This window comes from Protopterus annectens, chromosome 10.part0 (assembly GCF_019279795.1).
Source record: "Protopterus annectens isolate FY-2018-M chromosome 10.part0, PAN1.0, whole genome shotgun sequence".
In the NCBI taxonomy this organism is placed as follows: domain Eukaryota; kingdom Metazoa; phylum Chordata; order Ceratodontiformes; family Protopteridae; genus Protopterus; species Protopterus annectens.
In genome coordinates, this window is record NC_056744.1 from 1,839,451,179 (window position 1) to 1,839,473,995 (window position 22,817).

Consider the following 22,817-nt stretch of genomic DNA (forward strand, 5'->3'; position numbering starts at 1 on the left):
TAGCTTTGGGATTCTACCCATCTGTTATGACTGCAGCTGTATGCACGATGAACATAATACAGTTTTGTACCTACCATAAATGTAGATGTTCGAGTGCTAATACAGCTGCAGTCCAGGTTTTCCCTCCCTCCTTCCCCTCTTGGGACAGGCCTTATGGCTAACACCTCCTCATACAACCTCATTGGAGTATTCTTTTATGGTGTATTTGCTTGCAACTACTGTTTTTTGATTATATTGCATTTGCTTTACTACATAAATTTATGTTTTGCCTTCCTTCTGGGGGCACCTGACATCTGGGGCAAGAAAAACTGAAGAAAATGGCATCGGCTGGTTCTTTTATACCCCTGTCACACTGACGTCCGGGAAGAGGCGACGACAACCGACGCCGGACCTAGACTTTGGAATTCGGCTGACCGAGGACCCGCCTGACGGCAGAAGAACACATCTGTTATGACTGCAGCTGTATTAGCACTCGAACATCTACATTTATGGTAGGTACAAAACTGTACTGTACCTCTCATTCCGAAGTTTCTTCAGACAGCTTGCCAACTGGGGTGCAAAGTGATCCTCATTGCCCTGTTCTGGCCTTGTCAGGTGTGGTTCCCCTTCCTCTGGTCTCATGCTCTAACTCCTCCACGGATTCTGAATCCCTGCCCAGATCTCATCTCTCATCCCTCGGGCATCAGTCCGCCCGATCTGGGCAGCCTCAAGCTGACTGCTTGGTTGCTCCAGTTCCCTTCATTGCTAGGACTCCTGGTCTGTCATCTTCAGTAAAGAATATTTTGGTAGTATCCCACAAAGCTTCCACTAGGAAGGTTTATCGCAGCAAATGGAAACACTTCTCTATTTGGGCTTCTCAGAGGAACCTAGATCCCTTTACAGTCCTGGTTCCTGCAGTGTTGGAGTTTTTGTCCTATATTTTCCAACAAGGGGCTAGTTCCTCTACGGTGAAAGTACAACTGGCAGCCATATCTAATTTTCATGTCGACGAAAATCTGAATGCTCTGGCCTCTTTGAGATTGTGTAAAGCTTTTCTGAAAGGTACTTTTCTTTTACGTCCCCCGGTTAAGGATTCCGTTCCTCCTTGGGACCTTACCCTAGTTCTGCAAGCATTGGTGGCTCCCCCATTTGAACTAACAGCATCAGTAGATTTTAAATTCCTGTCCTGGAAAACAGCTTTTGTAGTGGCCATTACTTCGGCCAGAAGGGGTTTCTGAGATCCAAGCTTTGTCTGCTGTGTCCCCTTACTTGATCTTTCATAAAGACAGGGATGTTCTTCATGTTTCACTGTTGCAGTCATTACATTTCGGTAATCTGCTGGCAGGTTGCCCTCAGTCTGAATAACAAAGTCTTGGGTCCTGCGTCAGTTGCTGTCAGGTCGTCAGGGGTATAAAACATGCAGCCGACGCCAGTTTATTCAGCCTTTCTTGCCGCGCGGTGCCGGAAGCAGAAGCAGTTCGCAAGTGCCGGTCGGCCGACTCCTGAAATTTTCATATTCGAGTTTCAGAACCGAAGTCTTCAAACTAAAGCTAAGTACCCCATTGGGGAAACTTTTTCATGCTCCTTACCGATGTCAGTAAAAGTTAATAATTGCATTACTTGTGGGAAGCAAATACCGCATAAGGATTTTCATTTGTACTGTATTCCTTGCCTAGGCCCAGATCACAGCGTGCCTTGCTGTCGGTTTTGTGCTAGATTTAACCAACGCACTATTAAGCGTCAATATATTTTTGTTTCAAAATATTTTGGTACAAGATTTAATTACCCTGAAATGTCGTCGTATAGCAATCCGACTACCGGAGTACATAAAAAACACAAAGAAAAAGAGACCGTCGAGGTCCAAAACCGATGAAGCACCGATGAAGCTTCTAAGCCAGTCGCTGGTTCGCCGGTACTCAGTGAGGCGCTTTCGCAGCCCTTGATACCCGCTACTTTTAAGTCACAGACCTCTACCGAGACCCATTCAGAGTCCGGTATGCCACGAGATTCAGAGTATTGAACCCACAGATGTCTCTCCCTTGGATGGGTCCGGAGCCGCTGAGCAGGCACCGGCTTCTGAGGGTGTTTTCAGGCCTCAACATTTTTATATTAAACTGACGCCAGCAACAAAAACAAGGTAAAAAAACAACTTCTTTGTCTAAGAAACTGATGCACGAGCCACGTGCTCAGGCCCCTATGCCTAAAAAACAGATGATCAAAATGGCTGAGGATTTAATTACCTTGATCAGGGGTTCCCAACCCCCCCCCCCCCCCCCCCGCTAAGAGGCCTAGGCAAGGCACTGATTATGAATCTTCAGATCGGCTTTCCATTTCTTCTGACTCCTGTTCTGATCAGGAATTTTCTATTCCACCCTATGAAGATTCTGATGCAGAGGAATCTATCCCATCTGCATCTCCTCCTGAGGATTACTCTTTTGGAGAGACTTTGCATACTTTAAGGGAACATTTTCACTGGGAGAGTCTGGACTTCTCTGAATCAAAAAAGAGGCTTAGGGACTTCCTTCTTCTTCCTCAGCATAGGCCTTTGGCAATACCTCCTGTATTAGACATTGTGGATGTGTTCTCTGAATCCAGCATGGCTCCTGATTCCCTGCCTCCGGCTCCTAGTAAGCCAGGCAGGTATTACAGGATTCCTGACTCCCACAAATTTATTTTCAAAAATCTTGCTGTTGATCCTGAAACTATTTCTCAGGGTCCGAAGGGTGTAAAGGCCTCTACAGCCAAAAATCCTACCCCTTCTGATAGAGATTCCAAGGTGCTGGAAAGATGGGGTAAGAAGGTTTATACATCTGCAACCTTGACAATCAGGGCTTTAAACTAACAGTTTCATATGCTTAAATATCAACAGCATGTTGTGGGCTTACTGAAACAAAAAATAGAGTTACAGGAATTATTGCATTCAGGAGAACAGGTTGGAAAGCATAGTGGATTTGATTCCTTGGAGGCCTCTTGTAGGGCCACCATTACTGGATCTGTGATTAGAAGGCATGTCTGGCTCAAGGAGCAAAATCTGCCTGATCATGTTAAAGCTAAATTGTTGGATGCCCCTTTGCAGCATGATACTCTGTTCGGTAATAAGGCAGAAGAGGTTTTAAAGAAAATGGACGACAAAGCTAAATCTATGCAAACTGTAAAAGATTTCTTGCAAGTGCAGCCACCCAGGTTCCGTAGGCACTGGCCTACAAACAAATTGGTCCTTTCCTGTGTCCAGCAGAGCCACACAGGGCAAATCCAGGTGCTCAAAAGGCTCCAGATACCAATCTCAGGGTTCTTACAGGTCAAAGCAATGGGGTGCCTCTACCTCCAAATCTGGAGGAAACAAAGCACAACCCTACAGTAAGCAATCTCAATGACTTTCCTCTACCATCACCAAGCACTTATCTTTTGGCAGCCACCTTGGGGAGAAAACTAGCAATTCATGCTCAAAATTGGCAATTAATTACCCAGGACAAGTGGGTATTAAACATAGTATCCCAGGGGTACAGATTTCATTTCCATACTTTGCCAATTCCAAACGGATGGCCGGATCTGCCATAAAACCAGCAGGCAGAGGCCCAGAAACAAGTAATGTCCCTCATGGACAACTGCCTGATTCAAGCAGAGAGCAAGGGCATTCTTATAAAGCATCTGGTGTTTGTAAAAAAGTTAAGTTGCCTAGAGTACACAGTAAACGAAAGGAAATCAAAACTAGTGCCCTCACAAGAGATAATATTCCTAGGTGCCAGCTTGAACACAACGGCCCAGATGGCTTATTTCATGCCAGACAAGCAAGGACAACTGACTCGATACTTTCAATTGATGGCAACAAGGACCCAGCTCCCTGCAAGAAAAATTCTGCAGGCCTTGGGTTACATTTCATCTTGCATACTACTAATTCCATATGTCAGACTGCATATGAGGAAACTACAATGGTACCTAAAGAGTGTCGGGTCTCAACACTGTCAAAGTTTGGAAACAGTTATACCACTGATTCCTTGCCTTCAACAGGAGTTTCGATGTTGGGCTCAAGCTTGTCACCTCAACAAGGGACAGCCTTTTACTCAACCCAGAGGCAGGCAAACACTGACAATAGATGCATCGGATTATGCCTGGGGAGCACACATGGCAGGAAAATGTATTCAGGGCAAGTGGCCCGCAGAACAAAGGCATCTTCACATCAATCAAAAAGAGATGCTAGCTGTACAAAATGCCCTTATAGCTTTCAAGGACCTGTTGCATCCAGGACAACTGCTACTAAAGACAGACAACACCACGGTTATGTGGTACATAAACAAACAAGGGGGCACTCACTCCTTCCCCCTTTGCAGACAAGCCATGACCTTGTGGAACACAGCTCTAAACTATCAAGTTCATCTGCAAGCACAATTCCTGCCAGGAGAGAAAAACACACTGGCAGACGACTTAAGCAGAAACATCATGGATCCCCACGAATGGGAATTGAATCCACAAATATTCAGAATAACACAGAAATGGGGGAGCCTGGACATAGATCTGTTTGCATCCCCAATGAACTGCCAGCTACAAAAATTCTGCACACGGACTTACCATCCACAAGCATGGAAAGTGGATGTCCTCTCATTCAGCTGGAGAAATCTACAAGTATACGCTTTCCCACCACTACCTCTCCTTCCAGAGGTACTTATAAAAGCCAGGCAAGAAGAGCCAAAGATTATCCTGATTGCACCAGACTGGCCACGCCAGCACTGGTACCCAATCTTAATGAACTTAGCACAAGGACTACCCTGGATTTTGCCTCAAATCCCACATCTGCTGACTCAGCACAACAATCAGATACTTCACAGCCAGCTAAAGACCTTAAACCTAGCTGCATGGAAAATTCCTTAGTCAAGCAAGCAATGCCTCTCTCGAAAGCTGTCATGGATGTCATTCTGGAGGCCAGAAGGCCTAGTACCAGGAAAGCCTATTTTGATAAATGGAAGTGATTCTGTGCCTGGAACCAGGCTCACAGCCTTGACCCCCTTGTCCCAAACATTCCTCAGATACTACAATATTTAACTGAGATACTGGACAAAGGCCTCTACTTTTCATTCAAGATCCACGCCTCTGCCATCTCTGCTCGTTACAACACGGATCCACCAATTTTCTCTAATCCTAATCTCTAAACAGTACCCCAGAGGGGCTAAAAACATAAGACTGCCCCTTAGAGCACCTACTCCAACTTGGGACCTCAACTTTGTGTTGGAAAAATTTACTTTACCTCCTTTTGAGCCAGCTAACACAGCAGATTTAAAATATATCTCTTGGAAAAACTGCTCTGCTCCTGGCAATAACATCAGCACGAAGAGTTTCAGAATTACGGGCATTAATGGCAGTGGAACCTTTCATCATTTTCCACCAAGACAGGGTGTCTTTAAGAACTAACCCTACATTTATGTCAAAGGTGGTATCAAGTGTGGCTCTAAACCAAACTATTCACTTGCCAACTTTTTATCCAAAACCACAGAATAAAGGGGAGAGACTACTGCATTCTTTGGACATACACAGGCAGTTACTCTTCTACTTGGACAAAACCAAAGCTTTCAGAAAATCTGAGCAATTATTGGTAGCATATGCTGCAGGAGCACAGGGAAAAGCCATTTCAAAACAGACTATTTCAAAATGGATAGGACACTGTATACGTTTCTGCTATACACACCATGGGAAACCTGTACCTAGCAGCATTAGATCTCACTCCACCAGGGCAACAGCCACTTCAACTGCCTACCTCAGGGCAGTACCTACCAAGGATATTTTGGAAGCAGCAACATGGAGCTCTGTGCATACCTTCACCAAGCATTACCATCTGCCTCTATACTCTAAATCCAGAGCTGGCTTCACCACTGCAGTGCTGCAGGGCCTTATAGCCACCCCTAATGCCTTATAGAACCAGCCACCCTACCTCAGCTTTGGGATTGTACCCAAGTGTAATGACTGCAGCAGTGTAACACGATGAACATAGTACAGTTTTGTACCTCCCATAAATGTAGATGTTCGAGTGTAAACACTGCTGCAGTCCAGGTTACCCTCCCTCCTTCCTCTCTTACTTGCTGGTACGTACCTAAGCCTTCTACCCGTTACTACCTATGGGGAGTATTTGCTGGTAACTGAAAGTTTTGATTGCTTTTCGTATGAATGTTTTATTAGCAATTAGCATGGCCTGCCTTTTTGGGGGCACCTGTCATATGGGGCAAGAAAAACTGAAGAAAATGGCGTCAGCTGCATCTTATATACCCCTGTCGCACTGACATCAGGGAAGAAGCGACAGCAACCTACGCCAGACCAAGACTTCGCCTGACGGCAGGATAACCCAAGTGTAATGACTGCAGCAGTGTATACACTCGAACATCTACATTTATGGAGGTACAAAACTGTACTTTTCTTGGAGGCCAGTGCTTGCTTTGGCTAAAGGGAAGTCTCTGTGTTCACCAATGGCAGTGGTTAACACTGAGCAGCCTGCCTGTCCCTGTAGGAGTGGTTACTGCCTAGAAGCTGTAGTTTTATTGGCCATTTTGGGTCAATTCCAAACTCCTTGATCTCTCTCTCTTAAAACCCTGCTGCCTCGTGGTTTTGGCGTCTTTCCAGGCTTGTTAGTTGTTGCTGAAGTACCTACCAAGGGGAGAAAACGCTGAGAGAAGAAAGGAGCCACTTTTGAGATTTTAAGTATTTTCTTCTGATTTTTTGTTTAGAATTACTGCTTTGCTGCCTACTTTACGGCATTTTCCGGCTTGCTAAAGTTTATATCTGTGTTAGAAACAGTATTTAGAACACATCTAGAGCCTGTTTACTGCATTTCATGTGTTGCACTTAATTTAAAATCGTTTTTTCTCTTAAAATTGCATTTTACCTGACTTTGGCCTAGCACTCGTGTGGGGTCATTTATTGCACTGTTGTGAATATTTTGCTACTTGTGTATCTCTGCTACCTTTAAACTAAAACAAAAAAAAATCTTGCTTTTTCCCACTTTCTGAAATTTAAGAAAGTTCAGTTACAGATTTGCTGTTCTGAACGGTTTGTAAGTTTTTTGGAGGCCAGTGCTTGCTTGGGCTAAAGGGAAGTCTCTGTGTTCACCAGTGGCAGTGGTTAACACTGAGCAGCCTGCCTGTCCCTGTAGGAGTGGTTACTGCCTAGAAGCTGTAGTTTTATTGGCCATTTTGGGTCAATTCCAAACTCCTTGATCTCTCTCTCTTAAAACCCTGCAACTCTCTTTTTGCGCAGTCTTGCACACAGAGCAGCGTCGGGCAGCACCGATTAAACAGGTTTAAACTATTCCCAGCTCCACAAAGTCTGCTCATCACTTTTTCTCTTAGAACTGCTCTAAATCTCTAATTAAGCACTCTATTTTCATTCTAAAGCCCTGCACTTGCTCGTATAAGTAATCTCATAGGTAAACACAAATAAACTTAAGCACTACATCCTCTTATACTCCTTCAAAGCACTTGCTCCCTATTGGTTCTTTCTGATCAGCCAATAAGTAGTTCCCTATATTATTCAGGCATGTCCAAAGGTCAGTTTCGAGTTTACTCTCCAGTCCAGCTGGTGAATCTGGGAATCTTGAGGCAATGTTACAACTGCCTTATGTATACAGACCACCCTCTCCTCCTCCCAACAAGCTCAAATATATGTGAGAGATGCAACTATATAGCCAAACTGGAGGCTAAGCTCTCTCAACCCAGTACTGGCACAGCTTGTCAGGAGAAGAAGGTAACCACACACACCACAAATCCAGTCTCACATAGACCTATCGCATCAGCAAACCATAAACACACAAAATCATACTCGAACGCTGTAAATAAAAATCTGCCTAAGCAGCAGAGACCTCCAAAGCAGACATCCAAGCAACACCTACCACGAAATATTAGCCACATAGCACATAGCTCACAAAGTAAGTGTGCCACACAGTCACAGCCCTTAAGGCTAAACAACACACCTAATACACTTGTAATAGGTGATTCTGTTGTCAGACACACTGACGTCCCACTCACCAGGCTGAACAAGGAGAAGGTCACTGTAAGCTGCCTGTCGGGTGCCAGGATCTGCCACATAACACAAGCACTCGGGTCACTCCAAAGCAAGTACAAATATGACTCCATCATTGTCCATGCTGGTGTGAATGACCTGAGACGTACCTCTCTGGACTACATGAAAAAAGACATACAGGCGCTCTTTGATCATGTAGCCCAGGCCGGTATGACCCTGACCTTGAGTAGCATCTTACCTCACCAAGAATAATGCCACAGTATAAAGACAAAATGATCAATTTTAACAATTGGCTAAAGTATTGGTGTCATTCAAAGGAGATCCAGTGTCTGTCAGCCTGGGATGACATGCTCGACAAGCCACGTTGCTTCACTAGGGACGGCTTGCACCTGTCACCCCTGGGTTTTCGAATACTGGCAAAGGCTGTATAGTGCCTTTTTTAGGCAAGGCTCAAAAGACAAGCCTGCCCCCATAGACAACACAAAGAAAAAAAAAACTAAGGGTAATGCTGCTCAATGCCAGAAGTCTAAACCTCAAGATGCATGCACTCGAGACTCTCCTCAGTATGGAGAATATCGATATCTGTGCAGTAACAGAAACCTAGTTCAAGGCTCCCGAGAGCACCCCAGCACTACCAGGTTATACCTCATACCATGCTTTTTGGCCCCAAAACTCGGACCGAACCACAAAAGGAAGGGGAGTATCCATATTTATCAAAGATACCCACACCTCCAGGTTAGTGGCACTGCACGAAGCATCGGAGACCATCCATGTGCAACTAACAGTGGGGAAAACTGCCTTTCAGTTTGTAGCCTGCTACAGACCACCCTCCCAAACTCAGGAACCTCACTCAGCTTTCATGAGAACACTGGAGAATATGAAGGTCTGTCCAAACACTATTATAATGGGTGACTTCAACTACCCAGACATCGATTGGGAAAACTACTCAAGCCCAAACACCCTCGCCCAATGGTTCCTAGAATTTATAAACTCAAATGCTATGGAACAACTGGTCACCACTCCCACAAGAGGGGAAAACATATTGGATCTGGTCATCACCAACATGGGGTCTCTATGTTCCACACCAGAGGTATACCCCTCATTGATAAGATCAGATCATAAACAAATCTCACTGGACATCCATATTCTGTCCCCACCCCTAGCCAAGGAAACCATGGTGAAGAACTTCTCAAAAGCAAACCACACATGTTATGTGATCCTATCTCGCCTACATTCTGTACTGATGGGCTCGGAGCCGATCCCTCGGCTCCGACTCGGCACGCTTATGCTATAGAGCGAGGCCTCTTATTGGCTGAGCTATCTTTATCCCAGGATGCACCACCACTAATCCCCCAGATCTCGTTTGCCGCTTACAAGCATAGACGTGGTCTCAACTTGGCTGGGCTAAGTACTAATTTATTTAGGCTTTTCCTGTCAGAAATTTGCTGATTTTGAACCCAAAAGCTGTTTTAACAGCTATTTCTTGTGTTTTGAGTGTGTATTTGATATTCCTGTTGAGAATTTGTGTTTTTTTCGCAAAGGGAAGGTTTCCCGTTTTAGTTAGAGGGGCCTTCCCCTGTTGCTTTTACTATCTTGGTTTTTTGTTTGTGGGTCAAGTACCCGTTTAAGTTAGAGGGTCTTGACTCTCTCTCTCTCTCTTTCTGTATAATTTTTCTTTGTACTGTACTTGTACTTAAAAAAAAAAAAAAAAAAAAAAGAAGATATATATATATATATATATATATATATATATATATATATACTGTGACAAACTTTTCTTTTTGCTGCAGACAACTGTGTTTTGGCTATTTTGGCCATGTCAAAAGAACACAAACCCTCCGGGTTTAAAAAATGCACGAGGTGTGGTTTTAAGATGTCCATAACGGACGACCACTCCTTGTGCGTCTATTGCTTAGGCGCCAAGCACCTACAAGAATCTTGTAGCGTGTGTCACGCCTTTTCATCAAGAGTCCTCCAGGAGAGGAAAAACAAATTAATCCTGAAAGGGTTAATTAAGCCATCCTTCGAGGAGGCTTTATCTTCCTCTCCTTCTCCTTCTCCTTCAAAAAAGAAGAAAGCGTCGGCTCCGACCAGTCAGTCGGAACCGACTGCTAAAAAATCTAAGCAGACTTCTCCATCGGCTCCATGGACTTCGGAGCCGAGGGCGGAACGGTCTGCCTCGATGCCTCCAGCCTCGACCCCTCTGGTTTCGGAGCCGAGGACTGGGGCATCGAGAGGCGGGTCACCTTCATCGGCTCCACTGATATTGGAGCCGATAAGGGTTACCGGCTCAGACTCTTCCCCCTCGGAGCCGAAGTCCTTATCGGCACCGAAGGAAATTGCCTTGAGATCTCCCTCGGAGCCGATAGTGGTAGAGTCCATTCGGAGCCGGTCCCCGAGTCCTTCGGAGCCGATGGAGAAATCGGTTCGGGCCCGATCGGTATCCTCTAGATCATCCAAGATGTCTGATTCGGACATCGACAGGGTGCTCCTAAGACTCTTCCAGTCTCCGGTGTTCCAAAAGCTAGTTTCGGCTCCAGCCCATTCGGCTTCAGAGCCGATGGTCCACTTCCCTACTATAGTTCCTCCTCCAACAGCTTCGGCACCGTTGGAGCCGGTGCTGGTGGAACCGGTGGAGGTTTTAGGGTCGGGCCCGACCCTTGCTCCAACTCCGGCTCTTGGGTCGGAGTTCAGTACACGGACTTCTTCCGTCGGCCCTGGGGGGGGGGCTTCGGGATTGATGCTTTCAGTCCCAAGTCTCCCTCTTGGTGCGTCGGCGGCGGGAGTGCCGTCCACTGTCGTGGCCATGGAGGGGGGACCCTCCCAGGATTCTGGTGGTCCCGCCTTCAGGGCTATGAGGAGTGCGTTAGCCAAATCTTCCTTGGCTACCTCCACGGTTTCCCCAGCTCCTTCCCTGCATACCGAGACTGGGTCATTGGCAGTCCCCCTGTCCTTAGACAGCGGAGCACCGGGGCCTGAGGTTACCCCCACTGGGGTTTCTCCCCCTCCTGGAGGTCCTTCTGAAGCCTCTTCGGAAGAACCCCCCGGAAGAGATCGTGCAAGAGGAAGCACGTCGACTCCCCTGATGAGTCTCTTACATCAGACACTGATCTCGATGATGCAGAGGGGTCCCCTAAGTCGTCCTCGGATGATGTCTCCTTTGCAGACATCCTGGAAGCCCTAAAACAACGAGGCGGCTGGCAGTCCAAACCTCCCTCTGCTGATGAGTCGGTGTTCCTGAAGGCCTTCGGGGCTCAGCCCTCCGCCTCCTGGGTGTCTCCGCCCTTCGATGAGCTCTTGGATTTGATCTGTCGAAGGGCGTGGGAACACCCAGACTCTGTGGAACCGGTGCCTGCTCGTCCGAATAAGTTCCTCTCGGCACCCCCTGAAAAAGTTTCTGACTAAAGGTGTGGCTGTAGATGCTTTGGTGGTGGCATCTGCTACCCAGCAAGATGTAGCAGAGGCTTCGACGTCCGTCCATCCTCCTAATAAGGAGTCTAGGAGCATGGATCGATGCAAGCGCACCCTGAGTTCAGCGACCTTTACATTGAGGTCCTTGAACTACCTTACGCACTTTACCAGATTTCAGAGGGATCTGATTAAAGAACTATCCGATACCCTCTTGGGTAACCTGCCTGAGGAGCTGGCCCAGACGGTTGGCTCTCAGCTGGCTACAATGTCGTCCATCTCAAACTCGTCCATGAGGCTCATTTCTTATGCGGCCGAAGGGGCGAGTAGAGCGCAGTACAGGCATTGCCCTACGGAGACAAGCCTGGCTCCGCCTGTGTCATTCGGGAGGCCTTTAAGTCTTCCTTTGCCGACGCCTTTGATGGGTCCTCCCTGTTTGGACCCAAGGTAAAGGACACACTGACCCGCTGTGAACAGGAGGGTAAGACTCTGACTGCCGTAGGGGCACGATTTTCCACTCCATTTCGGCCTTATCCCAAGGCTAAAAGAGGAGGGAAAATGTGGTTCCGTAGATCTCAGAAGCCTTACCCCTCTCAGCAGGAGGATTCCCCTTCCAGAGGCAGGGGAGGGGGAAATTCTTCAGGAAGGCGCCGTCACAGAGGCGGCAGAGGCCCTCGCAACACTGGAGACCGCGAGTCCTTTCGTGGCTCTTCAACCTTTCACAGTCCCTGAGGGATTGCCCGGCTGTGCAGCTCCGGAGCCAGTCAGGGGTCGTTTCTCGAAGCACCTAAAAGCCTGGGAAGGTATCACTCAGGACCGATGGGTGCTTCGAATTATCGCCGGAGGTTACTCCATCCCATTCTCTCATCCCCCCCCCCCCCTCAGTCCAAAAAAATCCCGGACCCGCCACCCAGTCAGGGGGATACTGCAGCCTCAGAAGTTTCAAAGCTGCTGCAAAAAGGAGTCATCCAACCGGTCCCCACAGACCAGATCGGATTAGGGACTTACTCAAGATTCTTTTTGGTGCCAAAAAAAGACCGGGGACTTGAGGCCCATTTTGGACCTCAGCATCCTAAACCGTTTAGTCAGAAAGTCCAAGTTCCGAATGGTCACCCTACAAACCATTCTCCCATTGCTGGAGAAGGGTGTTTGGATGTGCTCCATAGATCTCAAAGACGCTTATTACCATATCATGGTACATCAAGCGTCCAGGAGACATCTGCGCTTCAGCCTAGGAGGCAGTCATTTTCAGTTCCGTGCGCTGCCCTTTGGTCTCACCACAGCCCCCAGGGTGTTCACCAAGTGTTTGGCAGTCGTGACTGCTCACCTGAGAAGTCTAGGATTCCAGGTGTTTCCGTATCTAGACGACTGGCTCCTAACTGCCACCTCCAGGCATCTACTACTGCAGAGCCTTCAAGCCACTATATCACTGGGCAGTTCCCTTGGAATCACCTTCAATTGGCCAAAGTCTGTGTTGCTGCCATCTCAACGAATAAGATTCATAGGGGTAGAGATAGACTCAAACCGAATGCGGGTCTGTCTACCTACAGACAGAATACAAACCATACAGACTCAAGTTCGAGCCTTACTTCCCAGGTCCAAAGCTCCAGCCAGGATGGTCCTGCAGCTATTGGGATCCATGTCCGCCACGGTTCTTCTAGTCCCCTTGGCAAGGTTGCACATGAGAATTCTCCAGTGGCTTCTTTCAGCTCAGTGGTCCTTTCAGGAACTCCCTCTCAGTCACCTCATATGGATCACGGAATCTTGCAAACGGGACCTTTGCTGGTGGCTAGTGCCCTCCAATTTGGATCAGGGACGACCCTTTGTTCTACCTCCTCCGGTGGCCACTTTGACCACGGACGCCTCCCAGATGGGGTGGGGGGGGGCATTCCCTGAGCAGGTCAGTCCAAGGCAAATGGCACCCGGAAGAGACTCTACTTCATATCAACATCTTAGAAACGAGGGCAGTACTTCTGTCCCTTCAAGCCCTACACGATTATCTCCCTCAGGGCGTAATTGCTGTTCACTCAGACAACATGTCAGTTGTCTGGTACCTGAACAAACAGGGAGGGACCAGATCCTATCCTCTTTGCAGAGAAGCCATGAGAGTTTGGGAATGGGCAGTCTCGACCAAACGCTTCCTAGTGGCTACTCACATACCGGGCAAGTCCAATGTGATAGCCGACAGATTGAGCAGAACCATCCTCTCTCCTCACGAATGGTCTCTGAATATGACAGTTGCAAGTCAGATTTTCAGCAAATGGGGAGTTCCGTGTTGCGACCTCTTCGCGACTCCTCTGAATGCAAAGTGCAAAGAATTCTTCTCCCTAACCCCGGCTCCGGGGAAGAGCCCCATGGACGCACTAGTCCGTCCTTGGCCCACCGGCTTGCTTTATGCCTTCCCTCCAGTTCCTCTCCTTCCCAGGGTGATTCAAAAGGCATCTCTCTTGGGGAGCAAAATGATCTTAATTGCTCCTTACTGGCCTCGTCAAGTATGGTTTCCCTATCTTCGGAAATATGCTCTGGAAGGTCCATGGTTCCTGGATCAGATCCCAGACCTTTTGGTTCATCAGTCGGGACTATTCCACCAGTCCCTGCACACCTTAAAATTAACTGCTTGGCTCCTCCTCTTCCGACTATAGTCAGGAGTCATACATTGGATCCAGATGTTGTACACATAGTATCTTCGGCCCATAAGTCTGCTACAAAGAAATTGTATTCTAGCAAATGGAAAAGATTTGCTATTTGGGCTCAACTCCGGGGCCTGGACCCCATTTCTATTCCCGTGGCAGAAGTACTAAAATTTTTAACTTCTCTTTTCAATCAAGGCTCTTCAGTTTCTACCATCAAGGTACAATTGGCAGCGATTTCCAATTTTCACGAATCGATAGACCCACCTTTAATGAGCAACAGATTGTGTAAGACCTTCTTGAAAGGTGCTGCTCTATTAAGACCTCCGATTTCTCATCCTGCACCTCCATGGGATCTCGATATAGTGTTTACGCGCCTTGACTGCCTTCCCCTTTGAACCGGCGGCTACATGTGATCTAAAGTTTCTATCATGGAAGACAGCTTTTCTGGTGGCAATTACTTCTGCCAGAAGAGTTTCAGAGCTTCAAGCTTTGTCAGTAAAACCCCCGTACTTGGTTTTTCACAAAGACAGAGTATCCCTCAGGCCAAATCCTTCCTTTGTCCCTAAAGTTTGTTCTAGTTTCTGCTTACAACAATCGTTAGAACTTCCAGTCTTTTTTCCAAAATACTCTAACAAAGCGGAATTCATATTCCACACACTAGATGTCCACAGGCAGTTACGTTTTTATTTAGACAGGACCAAACAAACAAGGAAAACAGATCAGTTGTTTGTATCCTTTGCAGACAATAAATTGGGCAAAGCTGTCACAAAGGTCACTATTGCCAAATGGATCAGGGACTGTATTACTCAAGCTTATTCCTATTCTAACAAAGAGCTTACCACCTCTGTCAAAGCTCATTCTACAAGGGCTATGGCTACTTGATAGCATTTCATTCTAAGCTTGCCATTAGTGACATTTGTGCTGCAGCTACATGGTCTTCCCGCACACTTTCATTTCCCACTACAAATTGGATGTGGCATCTAGAGGACGAGCTTCATTTGGTTCCACAGTGCTCAGGAGTGTTTTCTAATGAGCCACCCAGGATTTAGGTGCTAGGGACGCTGTCCCATCAGTACAGAATGTAGGCGAGATAGGATCACATAACATCTTTTAGTTATGTACTTACCATAACTTTAGATGTTTGGGATCCATCTTGCCTACATTCCTAATAACCCACCCTCCTTCCCCCTTCCTTGGAGATCAGAGGATATCAGAAGGTCCGAATCCTGTTGTTTCATCTTGAAACATCTAACAATGTTATATAAACAAGTTGTGTGTGTGTGCATGAATGCGGACAAACAAGATCTGGGGGATTAGTGGTGGTGCATCCTGGGATAAAGATAGCTCAGCCAATAAGAGGCCTCGCTCTATAGCATAAGCGTGCCGAGTCGGAGCCGAGGGATCAGCTCCGAGCCCATCAGTACAGAATGTAGGCGAGATGGATCCCAAACATCTAAAGTTATGGTAAGTACATAACTAAAAGTTCTCAAAACTGAGGTAGAATCCTTCAAAGCCCCCGGGCCAGTGGAAAATACGGCCCAAATGCAGAATCCTTTACAAAAGCATTCTATGGACACCTACAGGAATGCATGGAGCATGCTATCCCAAATAAAACCACGACTCACTCCTCCAAAGGCAGAAGACCTGTCTGGTGGACCCCGGCCATAAATAAGCTATACAACAGAAGGAGAAAGCTACTAAATGACAGAGCAAATTCCCAAAAAGGGAAGGCGTTACTGATCAGTACTAGCAAGAAACTACGATCCCTCATAAAATCATCTAAGGCCAGCTTCGAAAGAAAAATTGCACAAGACACTAAAGATAATCAAAAGGCCTTCTTTAGTTGTGTCAGAAACCTGGGAGACATCTCCCAGATATGCTCTGAGTTAGTGCAAAATGACAAAAAATACACTGAACCCACAGACATTGCCAACATCCTGGCAGAAAGGTTCAGTGCAAACTTCTCCCCCCTTTCCCCCCAAAAGAGCAAATGTCTATCCCAACAGAGTGTAGCCTTCCTGAGATCACAGATGCACAGGTGAGAGCTGCCCTCTACAAAGCAAAAAACATAGCATCAATGGGACCAGACGGTGTCCCGGGCTGCGTCTTACATGAGCTCCAAGAAGAACTAAACCTTCATATAAAGTCACTGTTTAATCTCAGCCTTAGATGTTCGAGTGTATTCACTGTTGCAGTCCTGGTTACCCTCCCTCCAGCTCTCTGACTTCTTTTGGCAAATACCTCTCCTTTACTATGCTTAAAAGCTTTTTGGTGTATTTACTTTTTTGTTGGAGGTATAACCTTATATATTTATAGATTTAATTGCTTCCCATTAGGGGACACCTGACATCTGGGGCAAGAAAAACTGATGTAATGGCATCAGCTGCATGCTTTATACCCCTGACTACCTGACATCATGGAAGATGAGACAGCAACCGATGCAGGACCCAAGACTTTGATAATCAGGCCGACTGAGGGCTACTGCAAGCAGATAACCCAAATGTGATGACTGCAACAGTGAATACACTCGAACATCTACATTTATGGTAAGTGTACACAACTGTACTTTTTGTTTTGTTTCTAAGACAATTGCTAGATTTAGTGATAGGTTTGCTTGAAAGCAGTTGGGAACTATCCCAGAGCTAGGCAAGGTAAAATGACCTTACAGAAGACGAGATGCCCAGTTCTGTGACAAACGCCCTTCCCCCCTTACTGGTCTTGAAGGATGTTTATAAATCTGACTGAAGGACACTGATGCCTATCCCAGTAGGTCATATAAAGGCACAGAAAAAATGTAAGGTTTCCTCAGCTATGACAGGTCTCTCTTCTCAGCTGACTACTGACCCAGCCATGTTCTTTCCAGGTGCCTGCTCAAATAAAATGTCCTTGGCTTCATCTAATGTAATTATCCCTGATAAAGATGGAAAATGGTTAGATCGTCATGGCAACACGATGCCTCTTACAAGTAATCCAGCCTTAGAATGTAAATTATCTCGGCTGCATTTGGAAATTTGTTTAGTAATCTAGTCTTTAGAATGTAAATTATCTCGGCTGCATTTGGAAATTTGTTTTACAGCGTGCATACAGCTTGGATGATTTTGATGCATCTTTACCTGCAGAGCAAAATGTCTTCTATGAATTAAATTGTTTCTAATTTGACTTGGGTTTTGAAACAGGCTTTGAGATGTGTGTTTGAATGTTCAGACAGTCTCAAGAAGTGCTGCTGTATCTGTTGTATTGAGGTGGTATGCTTAATTATGTAATCAGGACGTCTCTGATGATTTAAAATGTACTGCTAACCAACTTACTGAATCCTAAGAAAACTAACCTTTTCCTGTTCTTCCCTTCAATTCTCCAACACCATAAAACTACCTTTTTTGTCTCCTCCCTGGACAACACAGCCATCTCTACTAAACGTCATACAAAACTCCATGGAGTTACTGTTGATGACCAAAGTTCGATCTCCACACTCAATAATGTATTAAAAAGATTCATCGAGAACATGGACTCCCATACACACGCACAAAAAATTCCTCACTTATTCCAGACTCTCCCTTGCTCAAGCCTTCCTACTCCCCACATTACTCTACACAGCCCCTATACTCACAAACCTCTAATCTGACTAAATTAAAATTTACCTATAACAAAATTGCAAGATTTACCTCTAACCTACCCTATCACACTCATCATTGTATAGCCCTAATTAACCTGCAATGGCTGGAATTCCAGCACCAAACTGTATTACTCCGGCTTCCCACAGCTCATTCTGTCTTGCGCAGTCCATCATTTTGCCCTCTCTCTGCTCTCATTTAACCTTACACTCCTAGCCATGCCCTCCGTAGTTCTCAACAGAACCTACAGCAAGTCTATAAGCCTAACAAAAATATTGGTAAACTGCTCTATAGCTACTGCATCACAAATGCGTGGAACAAACTACCACTATATGTCAGATCCATCACAAACGCTGGCTCCTTTAAAATAGCATTGAAAGACACCTATCGTAAGTCATGGTCATGCCTTTGTAATGACCCAACATAACATCTTCCTGTCATCTATAATTTCTGCCAGCTTCTCCCACTCTCTAAGCTGCATCTTTTATATAATAAAAAATAAAACTCTTCTAATCAGTTGTCCCCTTAGCTTCTATTATTCTTCACTTATTTCCTACCTAAATTTACATTTTTCACCTACTGTTTTACTCTACACTCAACCTTTCATTACAGTTATTTTCCCAGCTTAGCTTACAACTGTCTGTACTGTATCACTCCTTTTGCATTTATTTACACCCTCATGATGCAGTTTTCTATCTAACTTATGGCAGATTTGTACTGTGCACAATGTTAAGTTGTCTATCTCGCCTTCATTCTTGCTGGATGGGTTCGGAGCCGACCTCGGCTCCGACTCGGCCACTCTAAAAGCTCGAGAGTTGGTTCCACCGGCTCGAGGCTCCCCTTATATCCCACAATGCTAGGCGAGAGTTACCTCAGATCTCGTTTGCCGCTACAGCTATCGAGGTTGGTTTTCTACCGGTTCTTGGTAAGTCACTTTTTCTTGTGTAATTTAGTCTATTAAAACCCCTTTAATTTTAATATTTTTACTTATTTCCCTTAGTTTAGAGAAATTTTTATCCCCTTCTAAAAAATTCCCGTTTTTTTCCCTCAAGAACTTTAGGTTCTTCCCTTGGGCCTATTGGCCTTTTTCTCTTCCCTAGGGAGTGTGTGTATTATTTTTATTTTAAAAAAAAAAAAAAAAAACCTAGTTAGTGGTTTTATTATAATTTATTATAATTTTAACTTGACAGGGTGTAATTAGTGTGTGTGTGTGTGTGTTTGATTACACCTTCTTAAAAATGTCTAAAGAAGCAAAGGTCTCCGGATTCAAGAAGTGTGATGCGTGCTGTCAGAAAATGTCTCTGACAGACGCTCACACTTCTTGTGTCTACTGTCTGGGACCTTTGCACCTGCAGGACTCCTGTGCTGTGTGCCATGGCTTCAGCCCCAGGGTCCTGCAGGAAAGAAAAAATAAATTGATCTTGAGGGGCTTACTCAAGCCAGAGGATTCCCTTTCTGTTTCTACTGGGAAGCCCTCTAAGGCATCTAGGTCTTGGCTCCGACAACTGAGCCGAGACCTAAGGTTTCTAAACCTCTGCCTACATCGGCTCCGGGTGGAGCCGATGAGTCTCAGTCCACAGTTTCTGTGGTTCCTCGGCTCGGTCGGAGCCGAGGTATTAGAAGTTCCCGTGTCGGCTCCGACCAGACCTTCGGAGCCGACAACTAGGAAGAGGTCCAGGTCACCATCTCTTGGCTCCGTTCATTCGGCTCCAGGATCTCCCCTGCTGTCTGAACGGAGCCAAAGATCTCACTCCTCTAGGTCATCGAGGCTGTCGGATCATGACCTTCAGAGGGTAGTGAGTCGACTTCTTAAGTCCGAGGCACTGGCCCAGATGCTTCAGAGCCCGACTCATCAGTCGATGCCTGCCCCGGTCCATCAACATATTCCTCCTTCGACTCTCTTGAGCTCGGCGCCGGGTCGCGTCGGAACCGAGACTGTGATAGCGTCGGAGCCGATACAATTGTCTTCGGCTCCGATTTCTTCCTTGGAAGAATCTCGGCGCCGGACTTCCCTCGTCTGCTCCGAGGGGGTGAGTGGCATCGGACCCTTGTCCGACCCCTCTCCCTCTCGGAGCTTGGCTGGTGAGTTCGGCTCCGACATCGGCCTCGGAGCCATCACTGTCGGTGCCGAGGGGGGTTCTTAGCTTCTCGGAGCGGGGACCTCTGGCTCTGCCTGACAGGGGTGCATTCGAGGTCATGCGGAGTGTGTTAGAGCCTGGCTCTACTCCACAGTCGGCTCCGTCCGCTGCTCCCTCTACAGTGCCTCAGGTTAAGTCGACTCACTCCCTCATCCCGGACCGCAGAGAGCCAGCTCCTCAGGAACCCCTGTGGGATTTCATCCTCTTCCGAGGCCTCTCCTGATTTGGCAGAAGAGCTCCCTCGGAAGAGGAAGTGTAAGAGGAAACACATTGACTCACCTGAGTCCATCACGTCAGACACAGATTTGGATGATTCTGAGGGTTCCCCGTTCCCCTTCTGAAGATGTCTCATTTGCAGACATTCTGGAGATCCTCAAACAGAGGGGAAATTGGCCAGCCCTCAACCCTTCGGAGGACGAATCTGTGTATCTTGAGGCGTTGGCTCTCGTCCTTCCACCTCCTGGGTGTCTCCCCCCTTTGACCCCCTCATGCAGGTGGTTGCTAAGAAGGCATGGACGGCTCCTGATTCAGTGGACCCCACTCCCAGGAGACCCTCCAAGTTCATAACGGCACCAGCAGACAAACAGTTCTTAACAAAAGGAGTTTCTGTGGATGCTATGGTGGTAGCTGCTGCCACTAAGAAGGAGCTAGCTGATCCTTCAGTACCTGTCCATCCACCTAACAAGGAATCTAGGTACATGGACAGGTACGGGAAGCGGATGTTCTCGTCAGCGACATTTACCATGCGTTCGCTGAACTACCTGTGCCATTTTACTCGTCTTCAAAGGGACTTGATCAAGGAAGCGAGTGAAATGTTAAAGGACCCTACAGCTGCGGGTTTCCAGGATAAGATGAACACGCAGCTGGCTACCCTTAACTCCATAACCAACTCCTCCATGCGCCTTCTTTCTTACGCGGCTGATGGAGCGAGCAGAGCCGCAGGGACAGGTGTGGCCTTACGTAGGCATGCCTGGATGCGGCTATGCAATTTGCGGACCCTTCAAGACGTCTTTCACTAACTCCCCGTTTGATGGATCATCCCTCTTTGGTCCTCAAGTGAAAGAAACCTTGACTAGGTGCGAAACTGATGGCAAGACCCTTTCTGCCGTCGGAGTCCGTTTTTCTACTCCTTCTAGGCCTTACCCCAAAGGCCAGAAAGGTGGAAAGATGTGGTTCCGTAAACAATCTCAAGGGACTTCGCCTGACGCACAGAGTCGTTTCCCCGCCAGAATCAGAGGCGGGAATAACAATGGTAGACGTCGCCCTAGGGGCAGGGGGGGTCCGCAGAACCAGGGCAATCGGGAAGCCTTCCCTGACAAGCCCTTTCAGCATCCCTGAGGTGTTGCCCGACTGCCCATCTTCGGAGGCAGTCGGGGGAAGATTGTCACTGTACCCAGAAGCCTGGCTATCCCTGACTCAAGACAAATGGGTACAGTCCATCATTTCCGAAGGCTATTCTATCCCCTTTCTTCGCATTCCAAATCAGTCAAAAAAATCCCTTCCAGATGTTCCACCGCTCAAAGGGATCTAGCGGTTTTGGAGATTTCAAAACTGCTTGCAAAAAGAGCAATTCAGCCAGTTCCAGCAGACCAGCAAGGATCCGGAATCTACTCAAGGTTCTTTTTAGTTCCAAAGAAAACGGGACTGGAGACCAATTTTGGATCTCAGTGTCTTGAACAGATCAGTCAAGAAAACAAGATTTCGGATGGTCACGCTGCAATCCATCCTTCCCCTTTTGGGCAAAGGAAACTGGATGTGCTCTATAGACCTTCAGGATGCGTACTATCACATAAAAATGAACAGACGCTCCAGAAGATTCCTCCGCTTCAGGCTGGGAACCAGTCATTTTCAGTTCAGGGCCCTGCCCTTTGGTCTCACCACTGCCCCCCGGGTGTTTACCAAATGCATGGCAGTGGTAGCTTCTCACCTGAGACGACAAGGATTCCAGGTGTTTCCATATTTGGACGACTGGCTCCTCACAGCTCCCACCAAGCATCTCCTTCTGATGGCCAGGGATTACACTTTTCGCATTTGTCAAAAGCTGGGTATTTCAATAAATTGCGAAAAGTCTGTTGTGTCGCCTTGTCGTACTATTACCTACATAGGCAAATCTAGATACAGTAAACATGTCTGCGAGACTAACACATCAGAGAATAACAGACATTCACAAACTGGTATCACTCCTTTTCAACAACAACAGAATCAAAGCCAGGTTAGTTCTGAAAGTGTTGGGAATTATGGCAGCGGCCATACCTCTGCTTCCATTAGCCAGATTCCACATGCGGATCCTTCAATGGATGCTCTTTACTCAATGGTCATACCAGCAACTTCCAATGTCTCACACCATTATGATCACGCAAGCGTGCAAAAATCATCTCAAGTGGTGGATGTCTTCCCCTCAGCTCTTGTTGGGAAGACCCTTTGTTCCACCTCCTCCGGTTGCTACTCTGACTACGGATGCCTCCCTGATCGGGTGGGGGGGGCATTATCAGGGCAGGACGGTCCAGGGCACATGGCAACCAAACGAATGCCACTTGCACATAAATGTTCCGGAGATGAGAGCAGTGTTTTTAGCGTTGCAAGCCCTTCAAGACTCTCTTCCCTTGGGAACGATTGCAATCCAAACAGACAATATGTCTGTAGTGTGGTACATCAACAAACAAGGTGGAACCAGGTCATACCCCCTGTGTCGAGAAGCACTCAGACTGTGGCAATGGGCGATTTCTTCTCAGCGGTTTCTGATAGCAACGCACATCCCCGGGAAGTCCAATCAAATTGCGGACAAGTTGAGCAGAGCTATCCTCATGCCTCACGAGTGGTCTCTGAAAGACTCTGTAGTGAGAGAAATTTTTCTCAAGTGGGGCCAGCCTTGCTGCGATCTTTTTGCTACTCCCCAAAACAGCAAGTGCAGAGAATATTTCACTCTGTTCCCTTTACCAGGCCAACCCAGCAGAGACGCTCTAGTCCAAGTTTGGCCCGGGACTTCTGTATGCATTTCCTCCTTCCCACTAATCTCTCAAGTGATACAGAAAGCTATCGCTCAGAAGGCC